At 36.7% G+C, this 15,797-nt stretch overlaps 2 long non-coding RNA genes and 1 pseudogene across 8 annotated transcripts; all 3 read right to left on the reverse strand.

The window, feature by feature from the left end:
- Positions 1-276: 276 nt before the first annotated feature.
- On the reverse strand, positions 277-3,344 carry LOC147395855 (uncharacterized). Of its 6 annotated transcripts, XR_015180508.1 has the most exons (4): positions 3,007-3,344; positions 2,188-2,292; positions 1,259-1,323; positions 692-989 (listed from the first exon to the last, which is right to left on the reverse strand). It is a non-coding gene; the product is annotated as an uncharacterized LOC147395855 (long non-coding RNA). The 6 variants fall into 6 exon arrangements; XR_015180513.1 differs by lacking the exon at positions 1,259-1,323 and having other exon boundaries at positions 690-989; positions 3,007-3,341; XR_015180512.1 differs by lacking the exon at positions 3,007-3,344 and adding an exon at positions 2,428-2,817 and having other exon boundaries at positions 775-1,323.
- A 5,306-nt stretch (positions 3,345-8,650) lies between these two features.
- On the reverse strand, positions 8,651-9,951 carry LOC147395856 (amino acid transporter AVT1I pseudogene; annotated as a pseudogene).
- Positions 9,952-11,073: 1,122 nt separating this feature from the next.
- Positions 11,074-12,991, reverse strand: LOC147395857 (uncharacterized). 2 transcript variants are annotated; one of them, XR_015180516.1, is made up of 3 exons: positions 12,697-12,991; positions 11,782-11,966; positions 11,074-11,581 (listed from the first exon to the last, which is right to left on the reverse strand). It is a non-coding gene; the product is annotated as an uncharacterized LOC147395857 (long non-coding RNA). The 2 variants fall into 2 exon arrangements; XR_015180514.1 differs by having other exon boundaries at positions 11,074-11,610; positions 12,697-12,990.
- Between the last annotated feature and the right edge of the window lie 2,806 nt (positions 12,992-15,797).

Consider the following 15,797-nt stretch of genomic DNA (forward strand, 5'->3'; position numbering starts at 1 on the left):
AATTCACTTTTATACCTCCTTTGATTTAAATGACCATGGTTTTAATTTAAATTACAAAAAATGAAAAATTACACCAACCTTTTTATCTTGGTTATAAATTCGTGGCAAAGTGTACTCGAGCATTATCTATGAGGTTTCTCATCATTGTCGCTTATGAACACTAGGCCTTGTTTACATCCAATCGGCTGTTTTTCTCCATCAATTAAAATATTTTTATTGTTACCATTAACTCTCCACCGACCTCTTTTTCCTTCCACAACTCGTTTGGGTCTAGACAAATTCTCCATTTTCCTTTCTGTTGAAATGAAGTAGTACTATTGTTTAGTCTTGTCTCTTACATTTTCCAGGCCTAAAAAATTCATTCTTTTTTAAAGGTAATTGGGTGATTAAAGTAAACCTTTCTTTAGAAATAAGAACAATACTATTACCTTACAAAGATATAAACTCTCCCATCGACTCCCATTATTATACAAATCATGACATTAAAGATTTGTAAAATGAAGAAGAAGACAACGAAAATAGTAGAAAGAAACAAATATATGCATGCAAATACATACATATGTACATAAATACATACATACTTGTGAGAAACTATGGTACAAATTATTGGAGAATGAGCTTAAAAAAATAACAAAAAAATCCATAGAGTATGGCCGTCAAATATGGAGGTTTAACAAACAATAAGATGGTCCTCTAATTCACCAATCACAATAAACGAAATAGTAATAAAAAATCAAAAAAATAAAAAACAAAAGAAAAATCATAAAACAAGTTCCAAATTAAACTAAACAACTCAAAATTCATATTATAAATTGAAATTCCATTATTAAACAAACTCTAATCTAAGTAATTGGACACTTACGAAATTGAATCACATAATTGCTTAGAAATAAAACACAATCAGAAGTAAATGGTCGTGATGCCTTTCATCTCTTCTGGCTCTCTCCGCTCTATCGTGCCCTCTTATTTTCCTCAATGTTTGGATTCCCCTACATTGCCACTGTTTCCTAGATCAAATACTCCTTATTGATTTAATTTTTAGATTATTGAAGACTTTACCGCCATGTTAGACATATGGTTGTTTGGAATGATCGTTTTAGAACTTATTTCTGGTAAACCTCCTCTCTTCTTTGAAAATGACCAACCTTTTACTACGTCTGATTTTATGAGGATGGGAAACCCATTACTCATCTCTGATTACAAGAAGTGGAGATTCACAATTTCTACACAAGTATTCAAAGAAATGGTCCTTCCTTACCTGACTAAAGATCCAAAAAAGAGACCCGCTGCAAATGAGTTACTGAAAGATCCCTTCTTTGAAAACTGCATGAGTATGCATTCTCTTGTCAAGTACATCAATGAAAATATATCACTTTCAAACCCATTTAAGAACGTAGTTACTGAATGGGATTTTAAAGAGCATTTGTTGAAATTTCAGGCGATATATAAAACAACAAAGAAGTCTTACCTGAAAAAAGAGATTTAGAATATATGCTATGTTGATGATTATAAAATTAGTAGTAAAAAAAGTGGAACAGAGTGGCTCATCAGCAACACAAACAAGATGTTGGCCGGCTTGAGCTTGGTGAAAGAGGGGTACTTACCTCCAGAAGTAGTCGGTCATGTTCAGCCTTTGGAAGAACAGATGAGAGTGATCATACGCACTAATGCCACCATGGGCAGTCCTAGAGTTGGTCTTAGTAGTAGTAAGGAAGGCAACATTTCAAAATGAGTAATAATCTGTAAAATCTTGCATATTTTTCTTTCTTCTCTTCAATTCCATTCAATGAGTTGTTTACTACAACACCCATTGTTCTTTTTTTTGTTTTATTTCAATCTCAGACGCTTTTGAGTTAGTGCTTCACAGTCGTATTTTCTTAGAATTTGCATTTTGTACTTGTAATGAAATTTCTATTTCTCGAATCATGGGCTTTTGGTTTGTACACTTAACCCATTCATGTATTGGCTTTGTTTTTTATTTATAACTATTTGTAGATTGTAGCATTTTCCTTTGCTCTTCTTGCAAGGGAAACATGTGAGGAAGGTGGATGGATATGAGTCATTGCTTGATAAGAAAAAAAAAACACCTTCACAACCACCAAGCTCTCCCTCCAATCAGAAGAGAAATCATGACATGCATTGCCATCACAAAACAAAAGATCTGGCCTAGCAGATTAGATGCCATACCTTGTTATCAAAGAAGATGCCTTGGCTTTCATAAGCTTTATGTTCAGTTTTACACCCTTCAATAACTTCAGGGCTGCAAGTCTTCTTCAATGTTTCCACATCACCCTGCACAAGGAATGACACAATTCTCAATGGGGTCTCAGATCGAAAATTCCAATTACAGTCAAGATTGCAAATATTACGCATCACACAAAGAAATTGCAACTCACAAGAGAACAAACATTTACTGCATTAACTTACTTTGAAGTATGCATAAAGCGTTAGCCAACATCATCAATCATCAAAACCTACAAACCAAAATAAGAGATCCTATTGTACTTTTGTGTGCATTTTGAACACAATATGAGGGTTTTATTACTTTAACTTACTAGTACATATGATCCACATACAGGGCATCATCAATACTTTTCTTGTTCACATCCTATTAATTTTTTATATAAATCACATTCTAGTAATTTAATATATTGTTTGTGACAATCAAGCTTGCATTTTCAATTCCAAGCCCCAATAATTGAGAGTTACATCAGGTTGGCAGCCAATCCACAAACTCCACAATCTTAACATAAACTTTGGTACTTCATATCACTAACAGAAGAGATAGCTTGTGATAGTATTCCATGAATCATCAAATTCCAACAAAGTTGTACTCAAAAGTGACAACTTGCTAAGTTGGTTAAAGTCTGTGAGTGTTGTACCACGACCTATGTTCAAAATCTGTCTTCACCTACTGATTGCTATCCACTAACCTACTGACTTATTCAGCAAAAAAAAAAAAAGTAATCAACTTTAGGGCAAAAAAAGATCAAGCATAACCAATACCTTCAATGACTTCCCCATTGGAAGAAAAAGCTTCTCTCAGACTTGTATCATCCGTGCTGTATGATAGACCTGAGTAGCCAAGTTTGAAGAGATCATGACGAAGTAGAAGTATGACAATGTTTCAGTTTGTACTAGATAAAGATCGAACACACCTCCAATGAATAGCTTGGAAGATGGCATGCATCTAATTGTTTGGAATATAGATGGATTAGATGCAAACAATTGAGAATTGATGTGCTTGCTTATACTCTGCTTAAGTAAATTTCCAACTTTACTAATAAATGCCATTGTGGGAACCTAGAGCAACAAAAGAGAACATCTTATCTGGCTGCAATTTTTTTACAGATCTAACAATAAACAGAGATGACAACTGATGTAGGAGTAAGAGTCATTTGCTGTTATTAAGGGTAGTTTAGAGTCATTTGCTGTTATTAAGGGTAGTTTGCTACTGATTTGTTAGTTGTTGTTTTGAGCACTTTCAAGTTGTTACTGATTTGTTAGTTGTTATTCTGTTTTGGATATTTTTGTTGGTTGCATAACAGATTTGGGAGGATTGTAATGGCTATAAATATAGCTGGAAAGAATGAGAATGCAATGAAGATTATTCCCCATTTCCTTTTGTGAGTTTTGAGTGACATCTTCTCTGTTTTAAGGGTTGGATTCGAAGTGATCTTCCCCTTCTGGTTGTATTTATCCAGAAATTACAGGTCATCTTCATCAATTGGTATCAGAGCAAGGTTTGCCTTGGTTCAAGATGGCTGGAACTGATGGAGATGGTCGCCGCACCAACTACGAAAAGCGTGGTGTGCAGGCCCTTTGGGCAGCGATTGCAAATCTTGAGCAGAGGATCGATTCGCGATTTGAGGATTTCGTGCAAGAAATCCGTCAAGCTCTGCGAGATGGCAACGTATCAGGAACTGATCCAGGCGCTAACCATAATGATGAGCGAGATATGGCTCGCAATCATTTGGGTGGTGTTCGGAATCAGCGACGACGACATCAGAATCGAGATCACATAGCTCATGGTGGTTACGATGGTTCTGAAGATGATGAAACTTATCGCGATCATCATAGGGTGGTCGATTCGGAAAGTGAAGAAGAGATAGTAGATCGGGGCATGAGAAATCGGCGTTTTGATCGTAATCAGAGGAATTATCGAGGTAATGAAGTCTCTAATTACAAGATGAAAATGGATATTCCTAGCTTTGATGGCCATTTGAATATTGAGGAATTTTTGGATTGGATTCGGGCTGTAGAGAATTTTTTGATTGTTTGGAAATTCCTGAGGAAAGGCAGGTCAAATTTGTTGTGTATCGATTGAAAGGTGGTGCTTCTGCCTGGTGGGATCAACTTCTGAATCAACGCCGACGTGAGGGTAAACAACCCATTCGAACTTGGCCTCGGATGAAGTAGTTGTTGAGGTCGCGATTCTTACCAGATGATCATGAACAGATACTTTTCCAAAAGTACCAATCGTGCAAACAAGGGGGGAGGAGTATTTCTGATTATGTGGAGGAGTTTTACAGGTTGAATGCTAGGCTTGAATTGAAGGAGACAGATAACCAGCTGGTTTCAAGGTTTATTGGAGGACTTCAAGAGAGGTACCGAGAACAATTGAGTCTGCAGCCACTCTCGAAATTGTCTCAAGCTATCAATCTTGCTATGAAATTGGAGAGTAACTTTGCAAGAAACAAAGGTTCTTCCAGTCGCAGGTTTCAATCTGAATCTTTGGGTGAGAAGCAGCGAGCCCCCGATCCAGGAGTTGGCTCTAATTCTCAGATAAAACATCAGGGAGATACCTCATCTACCCCATTCAAATCCTCAAACAGACTGCCTTCAATCCAAAATCGACCCAATCCGTATGCTAAACCAATGCCAGGGAGATGCTACCGCTGCAACCAACCTGGACATCGCTCCAATGATTGTCCTCAACGGGCCCATCAAGCTAATCTGGTGGAGGAGAACAGCGGGTCAGAGAATGAGTATCTTGTGGAGGAGTATGATGATGGTGAACGAGATACTGAGTTTGTAGCTGGAGATGTGGGAGACCATGTAACCTGCATAATTTAGAACCTGCTCTTGACTCCTAGGGTACCATTAGCAACTCAGCGAAATGCCATATTCAGGACTAGGTGCACAATTAATAAAAGTGTGTGAGGTTATCATAGACAGTGGAAGCACAGAGAACATTGTCTCTAGGGCCTTGGTGAAGACCTTGGAGCTGCAAACAGAAGCTCATCCTAATCCTTATCGAATTGGGTGGATTAAGAAGGGGACTGAATCTAAAGTTAATGAGTTTTGCAAGCTAACATTCTCGATTGGAAAACACTACAAAGATGAGTTGCATTGTGATGTAGTAGACATGGATGCTTGCCATGTTTTATTGGGAAGGCCATGGCAATATGACAGGGATGTTATTCACAAAGGGAAGACCAATACTTACTATTTTCAGTGGAAAGGAAAACGAATTGCCTTATTGTCACTTGATTTTAAGAATGAGCCACCTAAGAAAGAAAACAAGCTAGTCACTGTTTCAGGAAACCAATTTCAACTAGACGTGAAGAAGTCAAAGACACTCTTGGTCTTGGTGATGCAAGAACAAGCTGCTGAAAATCCTCTGATTCCTAAAGAGATTCAAACATTACTTTTCGAGTTTGTAGATGTTGTTCCTGCAGAGCTACCGAACCAGCTACCTCCTTTGCGTCACATCCAACATCAGATTGACTTGCTGCCTGGTGCTAGTCTTCCCAATCTTCCTCATTATAGGATGAGCCCAAAGGAGCATGAAATCTTACAAGAACAAGTAGATGAGTTGCTGCGGAAACAACTCATACGGGTTAGTTTGAGTCCTTGTGCTGTACCAGCATTGTTAGTTCCAAAGAAAGATGGGACTTGGCGGATGTGTGTGGATAGTCGAGCCATAAACAAGATTACCGTGAAATATCGCTTCCCTATTCCTCGGCTGGAGGACATGCTAGACAAGTTAGATGGGGCACAAGTCTTTTCAAGGATGGATTTGAGAAGCGGTTACCATCAAATTCGAGTTAGGCAGGGAGATGAATGGAAGACTGCATTCAAGACTCGTGAAGGGCTTTATGAGTGGATGGTAATGCCCTTCGGTCTCAGTAATGCACCTGCTACTTTTATGCGGTTGATGAATGAAGTACTCAAGCCATTTATTGGAAAATTTGCTGTTGTTTATTTTGACGACATCCTAGTATATAGCCGGAATACTGAGGATCACCTTGGTCACCTGAGATTAATTTTGCAGGCTCTTAGAGAAAACAAGTTGTTCCTCAACTTAAAGAAGTGTGACTTTTTAGCTAGTCAGCTCTTGTTTCTTGGTTTTGTAGTCAGTGCTGAAGGAATTAAAGCAGATGAAAGGAAAGTACAGGCTATCAAGGAATGGCCAGAACCCAAGTCAGTTCATGAAGTGAGGAGTTTTCATGGTCTTGCCACCTTCTATCGTCGTTTCATTAAGCATTTCAGCACCATTGTAGCCCCTTTGACAGATTGTATGAAACAAGGGAGGTTCAAGTGGAGTACGGAACAGCGAAAAAGTTTTGAACTCATCAAAGAAAAGCTCACAGCAGCTCCTATATTAGCTCTACCAAACTTTAGTAAGGTTTTTGAAGTTGAAACCGACGCTTCTATGACAGGGATTGGCGATGTACTGTCTCAAGAGGGTCGTCCATTGGAGTTTTTTAGTGAGAAGCTCAATGATGCAAGGCAGAAATGGACAACATATGAGCAGGAGTTGTATGCCATTATCCGAGCATTGCAGCATTGGGAGCATTATCTAATTCACAACGAATTTGTCTTACATTGTGATCATCAGGCGCTGAAGTTTATGAATACGCAGAAAACTCTTAGTCGAATGCATGCTCGATGGGTTCTTTTTCTTCAGAAATTCACCTTTGTTTTTAAGCATAGGGCTGGATTTCAAAACAAGGTTGCAGATACCTTGAGTCGTAGAAGTTACTTGCTGACTACTCTGCATACAGAGGTAATTGGTTTTGATTACTTGAAAGGGTTATATTCTGATGATATGGATTTTGGGGATGTCTGGAAGAGTTGTTTGGAGAAAGAAAACAGTGGCGACTATAACATTCATGAAGGATATTTGTTTAGAGGTAATAGACTTTGTGTACCTCGATCATCTTTACGAGAGCAATTAATAAGGGAAGCTCATGCGTGTGGTCTCTCAGCACACACTGGCAGGGATAAGACTATAGAAATGGTTGAGGACAAATTTTTCTGGCCACATATGCGGAAAGAAATAAGTCGCTTTGTCGAACGATGTGGGATATGTCAAAGTGCGAAGGGTAGAACACAGAACACTGGGTTGTACTCTCCTCTGCCCGTACCGGAGAATATATGGGAAGATTTATCTATGGATTTTATTCTTGGCTTACCAAGGACCCAACGAGGAGTAGATTCAGTTTTCGTCGTTGTTGATAGATTTTCCAAGATGGCACATTTTGTTCCATGCAAGAAGACTGCTGATGCAAGTAATATAGCCAATCTGTTTTTCCGGGAAATAGTAAAATTACATGGCATACCTCGCACAATCACCTCTGATCGTGATGTGAAGTTTGTAAGTCATTTCTGGAAGATTCTTTGGAAGCGTTTTGATACTACTCTTCAATTTAGCAGCGCTTATCACCCTCAGACTGACGGCCAAACGGAGGTAGTGAACAGAACTCTGGGAACAATGATTCGATGTATTGCTGGAGACAAGCCCAAGCAGTGGGATATTGCACTTCCTCAGGCTGAGTTTGCCTATAATAGCATGGTTAACAGGTCTACAGGTAAGACTCCGTTCGCTGTAGTATATACCAAAGTTCCAAACCATACAGTTGATCTTATCACTCTTCCAAAGCCAAAGAGCAAGACAGCTACTGCGTTAGCTGATCAGATTATCCAAGTGCATAAGGAGGTCAAGCAGCGACTTGAAGACGCTAATGCTAGTTACAAGGCTCGGGCAGATATGCATCGTTGTGTAAAGATTTTTGCTGAGGGGGATTTGGTGATGATTCACTTGCGCAAAGAGCGGTTTCCAATTGGGACTTACAACAAGCTGAAAGCAAAGAAGATAGGGCCTTTCCGGATTAAGTATAAAATTAGTGACAATGCCTATGTTATCGACTTGCCCCACGACTTACAGATTTCTTCAACTTTCAATGTTGCTGATATCTATGAGTATTACCCACCAGATGGAGCTCCTACTGTGTCTGTGAACTCTGAGATGAGTTCTTTTGAAGATGGAGGGAATTGATGTAGGAGTAAGAGTCATTTGCTGTTATTAAGGGTAGTTTAGAGTCATTTGCTGTTATTCAGGGTAGTTTGCTACTGATTTGTTAGTTGTTGTTTTGAGCACTTTCAAGTTGTTACTGATTTGTTAGTTGTTATTCTGTTTTGGATATTTTTGTTGGTTGCATAACAGATTTGGGAGGATTGTAATGGCTATAAATATAGCTGGAAAGAATGAGAATGCAATGAAGATTATTCCCCATTTCCTTTTGTGAGTTTTGAGTGACATCTTCTCTGTTTTAAGGGTAGGATTCGAAGTGATCTTCCCCTTCTGGTTGTATTTGTCCAGAAATTACAGGTCATCTTCATCAACAACTTACATACATCTCACTTAATACTATTTTACGGTTATTTGTTGCAAAAAATATGCTCAAACGAGAGGCAAGAATCTACATATTCATTCACTATGGAACTTATGATATAAAGATAAGTTGACTTGAGAATATCACATTGGTTAAGTACACAAATATGAGTAGAAGACTAAATAATAGAAAAGCATTGCTTGATGCATGAATAAGAGTACATAAGGTAAAGCAAAGGAGCAAGACCAACAATAAAACATTGTGAAAGTCATTAATGTATTTATATGATTAAAATCAATAAAATTTTATTTTGAGTTCTACTTGAAACCAATATAACATAAAACCAGGAAAAATGTAGAATTCTTGTTACCATGGAGAATTGGCATTTATCTCTCATTGAAGTATATAAGGTAGGAAAAACTGGATGGGCACAATAACAAAAAGCATATAAACTAATTGCTCTAGGGATTGTATTCAAATGTAAAAGGTTTCCTTTTTCTTGGAATCCGACTCCATCAAATGCTCCACCCCACATAAAACAGCAGATGATGATAATAGAAGATACAACCCCACTCGCAGATACATAAGAGAGCTTGCTCAAGGTATCTAACCACATCGAAGGTAGAATTATAAGGGCCACGATTACAATGAAACTTTGTCTTCCACTAATTTTTATCCCTACTAATTCAAAGTCCATGTTTGGTATTAAATTATGTAAATTATCCCCTTCCAATATCAAGAATCCTGTTGTGACTAAGTAGAGTTCTAAGAAAGTGAAAATAGTTACTATTATTCTTGCTGTGCACCCAAAAGCACGTTCACCAATGTCGGGATAAGTTCTTATATGTGAATCCAAATCCATGCATCTCCTAATTAGCAAACCAGTGAAGAAAGTTGTAATAGCAATGATGAAAAGAAGTATCAGGCTTAGCCATCCTCCTGAGGATAGTGCATACGGAATTGATAATATCCCAACTCCTAAGAAACTAACCGTGGAAATATTTCAATTTGAACTTCAATCAACAACATTCCAAGAATTGCACAATTGGATAACTAAAGCTCCAAATATCAAAGAAATTGACAACAAGATATTGAAGAACTTCGATCCACGTAGAGAATTTTAGGAGCCGAAGTATTGGACATTGTTCTATAAAACGAGATTGTCAAGTAAAATAATGGAAAACATGATACAATCTATTATTATCTCTAAATATAGCAATGTTGAAGAAAACCTTCAAGGATTGAATTGAGAGATGCTAAGACAATGAAGAAAACACCAGCAAACCTTGAGCTAAAACTATATTTAAGTAAAAATTACATGATGATGATCATGAGAGAGCTACTAAGATATCATTGTTACTTCATAAGTAACTCTTTCAAAGGAAGTAGTGTTTAGAGGGAGCCAATTTTACCCAAAAGAGCCAAATCTTGGTTGTGGTCCATTTTAATTTCAAGGACCCGATTGGCAATCGGCTCAGGTATGAGTATATTTGTACCTGGTTTTTGGCACATTGATCACTTACAAAGCAGAACAATGCCGCAATTTTAGATCCAATTTATAATGGAGGGATCAATGAGAAACATTGTTTTTGTATGTCCTTCAAAACAGGGGAAGCTCTTAAATATATATAATGAGCTAACACTACAAATTAAAAGATTGATTGACTGAGGCACCTATTCAACCCAATAGAATAAAAGGTTAAAAAATAGATGAAGTAACTATCCAAGATGAAAGCTAACATGTTCACCCCAAGCATTATTTAGAGCTTATGCAAAGAATCTATGGGCTATCCCTGTATTTGTAATACTTGTACAATAACAGTATGATGTACCATCTCCCAACTGAGCAGTTTGTTTGATGGGGACTGAGTAGGATTTTCCATTATGATATGAGCATAGTCCATTCAATGATTTTATTTTAAATTCACACCTCATAAATGGACATTTTGTGAGTAGCATCTATTCACTTACGGGATATAATCATAATATAATGGTGTGCTAATATCATGGCCCTAAATATTCTTCTCAAAACAATAAATTTAATGTTTAGCAGGTGCCAGCTAGCTTAGTTGGTAAAGTCTTAGGGTGATGATGCTACAGGCTTGGGTTCAATCCCGCCAACACAACAAGTTACAAAACTCATTAAAAACAAGTTTACCAATAATTTTTTTTATTGTTTTGAGAAAAGAGTTGTGATAATTTGATGCCCCTTATGGCCCCATCACAGAACAGTAGATCATTTGCCTCTGGATACACAAGAAAAAGATTTTTTACGTATCCCGAGACAAATAATATACGATTCTGTGACGGGGGCGTCAAAAAATCATTACTCTTTAAGAGGTCCATAGATCCTTTGCATAAGCTAAAGTATATATTATATAATACGCCATTATTTCTTAATTTTTGGTTGCAGGCAAGCATGTCATTCAGTCGGAATCAACTAATAGAAAGCTACTTGATGTAAATTTTCAGTTTTCTTTAAAGATTAAAGTTCAGAGTTGAGACTTAAATGCTTATAACAACCATTAGGGAGCAATCATAAGGACATGTCCACTTGTGGTGGGATCCATTCGATTGGATCTGATCCAACAAGCATGCGAGGAAGATCTGATATGCAGCAGAATGGCTCGATTAGGAGTGAGCAAACTACCACAAATATTAGAGATCAGGGGAACACACCCACTAGCAGGGCTGAGGTTGGTTGTCTTTTTCATTCTAATAAAGAAGGATCGTTCAGTTAGAAGAATGACTGAATGGGAGCCACTTATGGTCGTCTGATTAGAAACACACTTGGTTGTTAAATTTGCAGCCTGTAACTTCAAGAGAGAATGCCGTACCCAAGGATGCGAACAACAAGGCCAACGAGGGTGATAATACCAGCATCTGTAGTCACTCCACTCAAGACAAGTGATCCAGGAAAGCAAGCCCATGATGATAATACCATCATCTATGGGCCATCCCTGTATTTGTAATTCTTGGAATGTTTTAACTGCGTACTCAAATAAATAAATAATTTTTTACCAGCTTAGCAGGCTGGCACCTTCGAAACTTGCAGAAAATTATAATAGAAACCGTTGATTATACCCTACATGCTTTGACATAATTACAATACCAATTTCCGGAAAAGGGAAAACAGTATTATAGAAGAAAGAATACATACCTTCAGATTTTGCAGATTTCCAAGTGTCTCAGGCAAGTCCACCAGAAGAATTGATGGAAGATCAATTTGTGCGTATTGGAACCATGTTATAAGACTACATAGGCAGTGGAAAAACTTTTATAATTGGAAGGAATTTGGCATCTTAAAATTTTTAAGAGATAAAAACAGAAGGCACGGAGCTTGTCCTGTCAGCACAAGAAAAAAATGTCACGGGTTATCAAGAATGAGTTAAATAAATTTTAATTCAATATATCGTTGACGCATGTAGTAAACGCCTAAAATGTATTCCGAAAAACCCATTATATTTACTTCTTACAGCTTGTATTACAAAAAATATATTTCTAAAAACCATGGAGCTCATTCAATGCCTTCCCAAAACAGAATCTTTAACCCTCCACTTTTGTGATGCAAAGCTTGTTATCTGCTAGTAAATAAGTAGAAGCAAATTGATTGAAAATCGAATTTATGGGATATAAAATCTATTAATTCAGTTCCCAAAATACTAAAAAAAAAAATTATCTCAATAACTAAATCATTTTTTAATAGATATAAAATTAGGATTGACTCGGGCCATTTCTAACCCGAATCAATTGATCCAAACCAGTATAAGCACCTGCCAAGTCCCATTCTTAGAAAACCAAAAATCTTATCTCAAATACTGTGATTCACAACATAAATGATACCATGAAAACAGAGCCTCTATGCATACAATACTCAAATTCTACTACAATATTCTCAGCATTTATAAAATTTCATTTTGGAGCTCAAAGAACCAACCAATGCGATCGGTCAAGATGAAAATGCAATGAAAGAAAGAAAAAAAAAACGATGGATCAGCCTATCAAACCTAAATCTTCAATCCAAATCTAAATATAATACAATCTATATAAAGAAAAGAGGGATTAGAGAGAGTACCTAGCCTGAAGTCGCGATAATTCCTGGCTTGTCGCGTGAGGTGATGCAGTAGGTTACCGTAACTTTGTGACCAATGTAATTGAGAGATGAGAGATCACTTCAAGATATCAGAGACAGGTAGTGAGATCGATAGATCACTTCGAGAAATGAGAGATGAGATACAGAGAGAACGAGGATCAGATCTAGATCGAGATCAATCGATCAAATAAAGTGGGAGATGAGATCTAGAGAGAGATATCAGATAGAGGGGATATAAGATCGATCGAGGGAGATAGAGAGAGAGAGAGAGAGAGAGAGAAATGGAGAGTTCGGTCGAGAGAGAGAGATGAGATGGAGGAGTTTCGATGTTGCTGTCCAAATCTGTTGCTTTCTGCTTCTACTCCAACCTTTCCAGGATTTCATGAGTTTCCTTAAAACCTTTCAAAGGGCCACTGTGGAGGGTTCCAAAATGGCCATTGAGTGATTATAAATTTTGCAATTTAGCTCAGATTTAAACTTTTAAATAATCCAATAGTAATATGAGAGGTGTCCACCTCCTTTTATTTTTCCACTTTTCCCTTGGAACGAGAAGGAATGGGTTGGCCTAGCTTTCTACTTTTCCAGCTTGATTCTAAGCCATCACTGATTCTGTGTCCGATAAAGCATTAATTTTTAGGTCCAATGAGACTCCTAAAATCTTTGTTAATCAATCTGTTGTGTTGTATGATGATGATGAAAATGGTAGTGGCGGTGATGGTGATGATGATCAGTTTAATTTGTTTACATAAATTTACATTTTGCACCATTAAACAAGTTATAGTAGTATTTTTATTGATAAAAAAGTCTCAAATATGAATATCCTAGGGACCTCATGCTCAACCACTGTAAGATAGGGATTTTCAACATGAAATTCTAAATTACATAAAAACCCAATCCTTGTTGGATTAGAAATTTACAATGAACCCATTCAAGGCTTAAAATATTTTGGTGGCCCCCACAAGTCAACGAAAAAGTTTCACCGTTCCTATCCTCTTTAGAATAATTGTTTTTTTGCAAGAATGACACCATTTCTGGGCTCAAATGCACTCTTTCATATTCTAAATCCTTGATGGAGGGCATCTCCAAATCACTGTTTTTTAGGATTAAAATCTGATCCGAACTCCAAACGTCTTCTTCTTCATTGTAACGATATTCCATTGAGATCACATTAGATTCGTTGTTTTTATGAATATCAGTATAATGTTGTTGTCGTAATTGCTCGACATTAATCAATTGAGCATTATTGTTTGCATCTCTTCCTTCAAAATTTGAGCTCACAATTGATCCATTATGGTTGACCTCTTCAATCTCTTCAGACCATTTTGCTTGCCCACTCCTTATAATTCTACATACCACCCATTTTTGAAATATCTTCTAAAATACAAAACATGAAAATGTTACAATCCTAAAATAAATGAATAACAAACTTAAGGACAAATTAATTATCAAAAAAAGTAGAAAAAAATAGATGGAAATCAAATTTAACTTAGTTTTTCCTAGTTGGTAAAAAAAAGTTAATTTCAATTATAATGAATAGTGTGCCAAATGCCTAAAACGGAAATCTCACAAATTTCAATAAATTTACTTTTATACCCCCCTTTGCTTTAAATTACAAAATTAAAAACTCAAACCAACCTTTTTATTTTGATCAAAAATTGAGGGTAAAGTGTACTCGTGCATTAACCATGGGGTTTTCTCGCCATTGTCGCATATGAACACTAACCCTTGCTTGTGTCCAATCGGCCTTTTTTCTTCATCAAGAATATCCTTACCATTACCATTAATTTTCCATGCACATCTTTTTCCTTTCACAATTCGATTGGGTACAGACGAATTTTTTGTTTTCTTTTCTCTTTGAACGAAGTAATATTGTCCTGTAGTCTTGTTTTTTACATTTTCAAATCCTGAAAAAAAAAATCATAAAATTAGTTTATTAAAATGTTCATTTTTTAATTAAAAGGCAATTGGGAGTTAAGGTGACCCTCATGACAATCAAGAACTTTACACTTTACAAAGTTACGACTTCTCAAATCTTCTTCCATTATACAAACTAGCTCACTCAACATGTAATTGAAGACTTGTATGATAAAGAAGAAAAATACTAACAAGAAAGAAATATACATTCATACTTGGGAGATTCCATGATACAAAATCATAGATTTGACAGTCCATAATGAGATTTGATGCTAGTATTTCTTTGTTTACCTTAGCTTTGAGATAGCACGATAAGACTATATCATTAGGTAAAAATTTATAGTGTGACATTTTTTGAATCTCTCTCACACTCACTCAATTGAAAATTAAGGGAAGAGATATAAATTGAGATGAAAATTTTAGAGGAAGTTAGAACTCATTTATAGGGATCGAAGATTTCAAAGTTTAAACTCCGAACCAAGTTACGCTAGAGCATGTGCACACCTGTGTCGGCATCACTTCTAAAAAGAGACATTAATATAAAAAATTCCCAATCCAACTCCATCTAATAATTATATTTCAAGGCTTTGAGGTCCATCGTAATAACAGCCACCAAATAAAAAACTTGAATTTTCTAGCTGCATCGAAACAACGCCTACGGTTACCTTTCGGAATTATCACTACGTGCCTTCTGTCCTTTTATCTTTCCTTTTTTGGTTTTTTTTCCTCCAATGCTATGCTGCATGGGGGACGCATGCGGAACGCAAAAGAGTGGTGCGGGCACACATAACCATTGTCCTCCCTTGAAAATTTTGCACTTTGTGTTTTTTTCTAACTTATCCCTTATTACTTTATGCAATCGAATCAGGGGCTACGACAGACCCATTGTCCACCCTTGAAATTTTTTCTCATATGGGGACAAACCATGTTAGGGATTTGGTGGAACTACACGTACACACAAACAACTTCATTATAACTTATAGTTATATATGGCATTATAATTTTAGAGGGAGTGTATTAAACTTTTTATATCAAATGCACGGTACCCACACATTAAAAATGGGGGATACGTCATGCTTTACGCATTTTACAAAATAAAATGTGATTAATTTACTTGTCCAATATATCTGAATCAAATAAAGTGTGATTAATTTACTTGTCCAATATTG

This window comes from Akebia trifoliata, chromosome 8 (assembly GCF_017979445.1).
Source record: "Akebia trifoliata isolate Shusen 1 chromosome 8, ASM1797944v1, whole genome shotgun sequence".
NCBI classification, from domain to species: Eukaryota; Viridiplantae; Streptophyta; class Magnoliopsida; order Ranunculales; family Lardizabalaceae; genus Akebia; species Akebia trifoliata.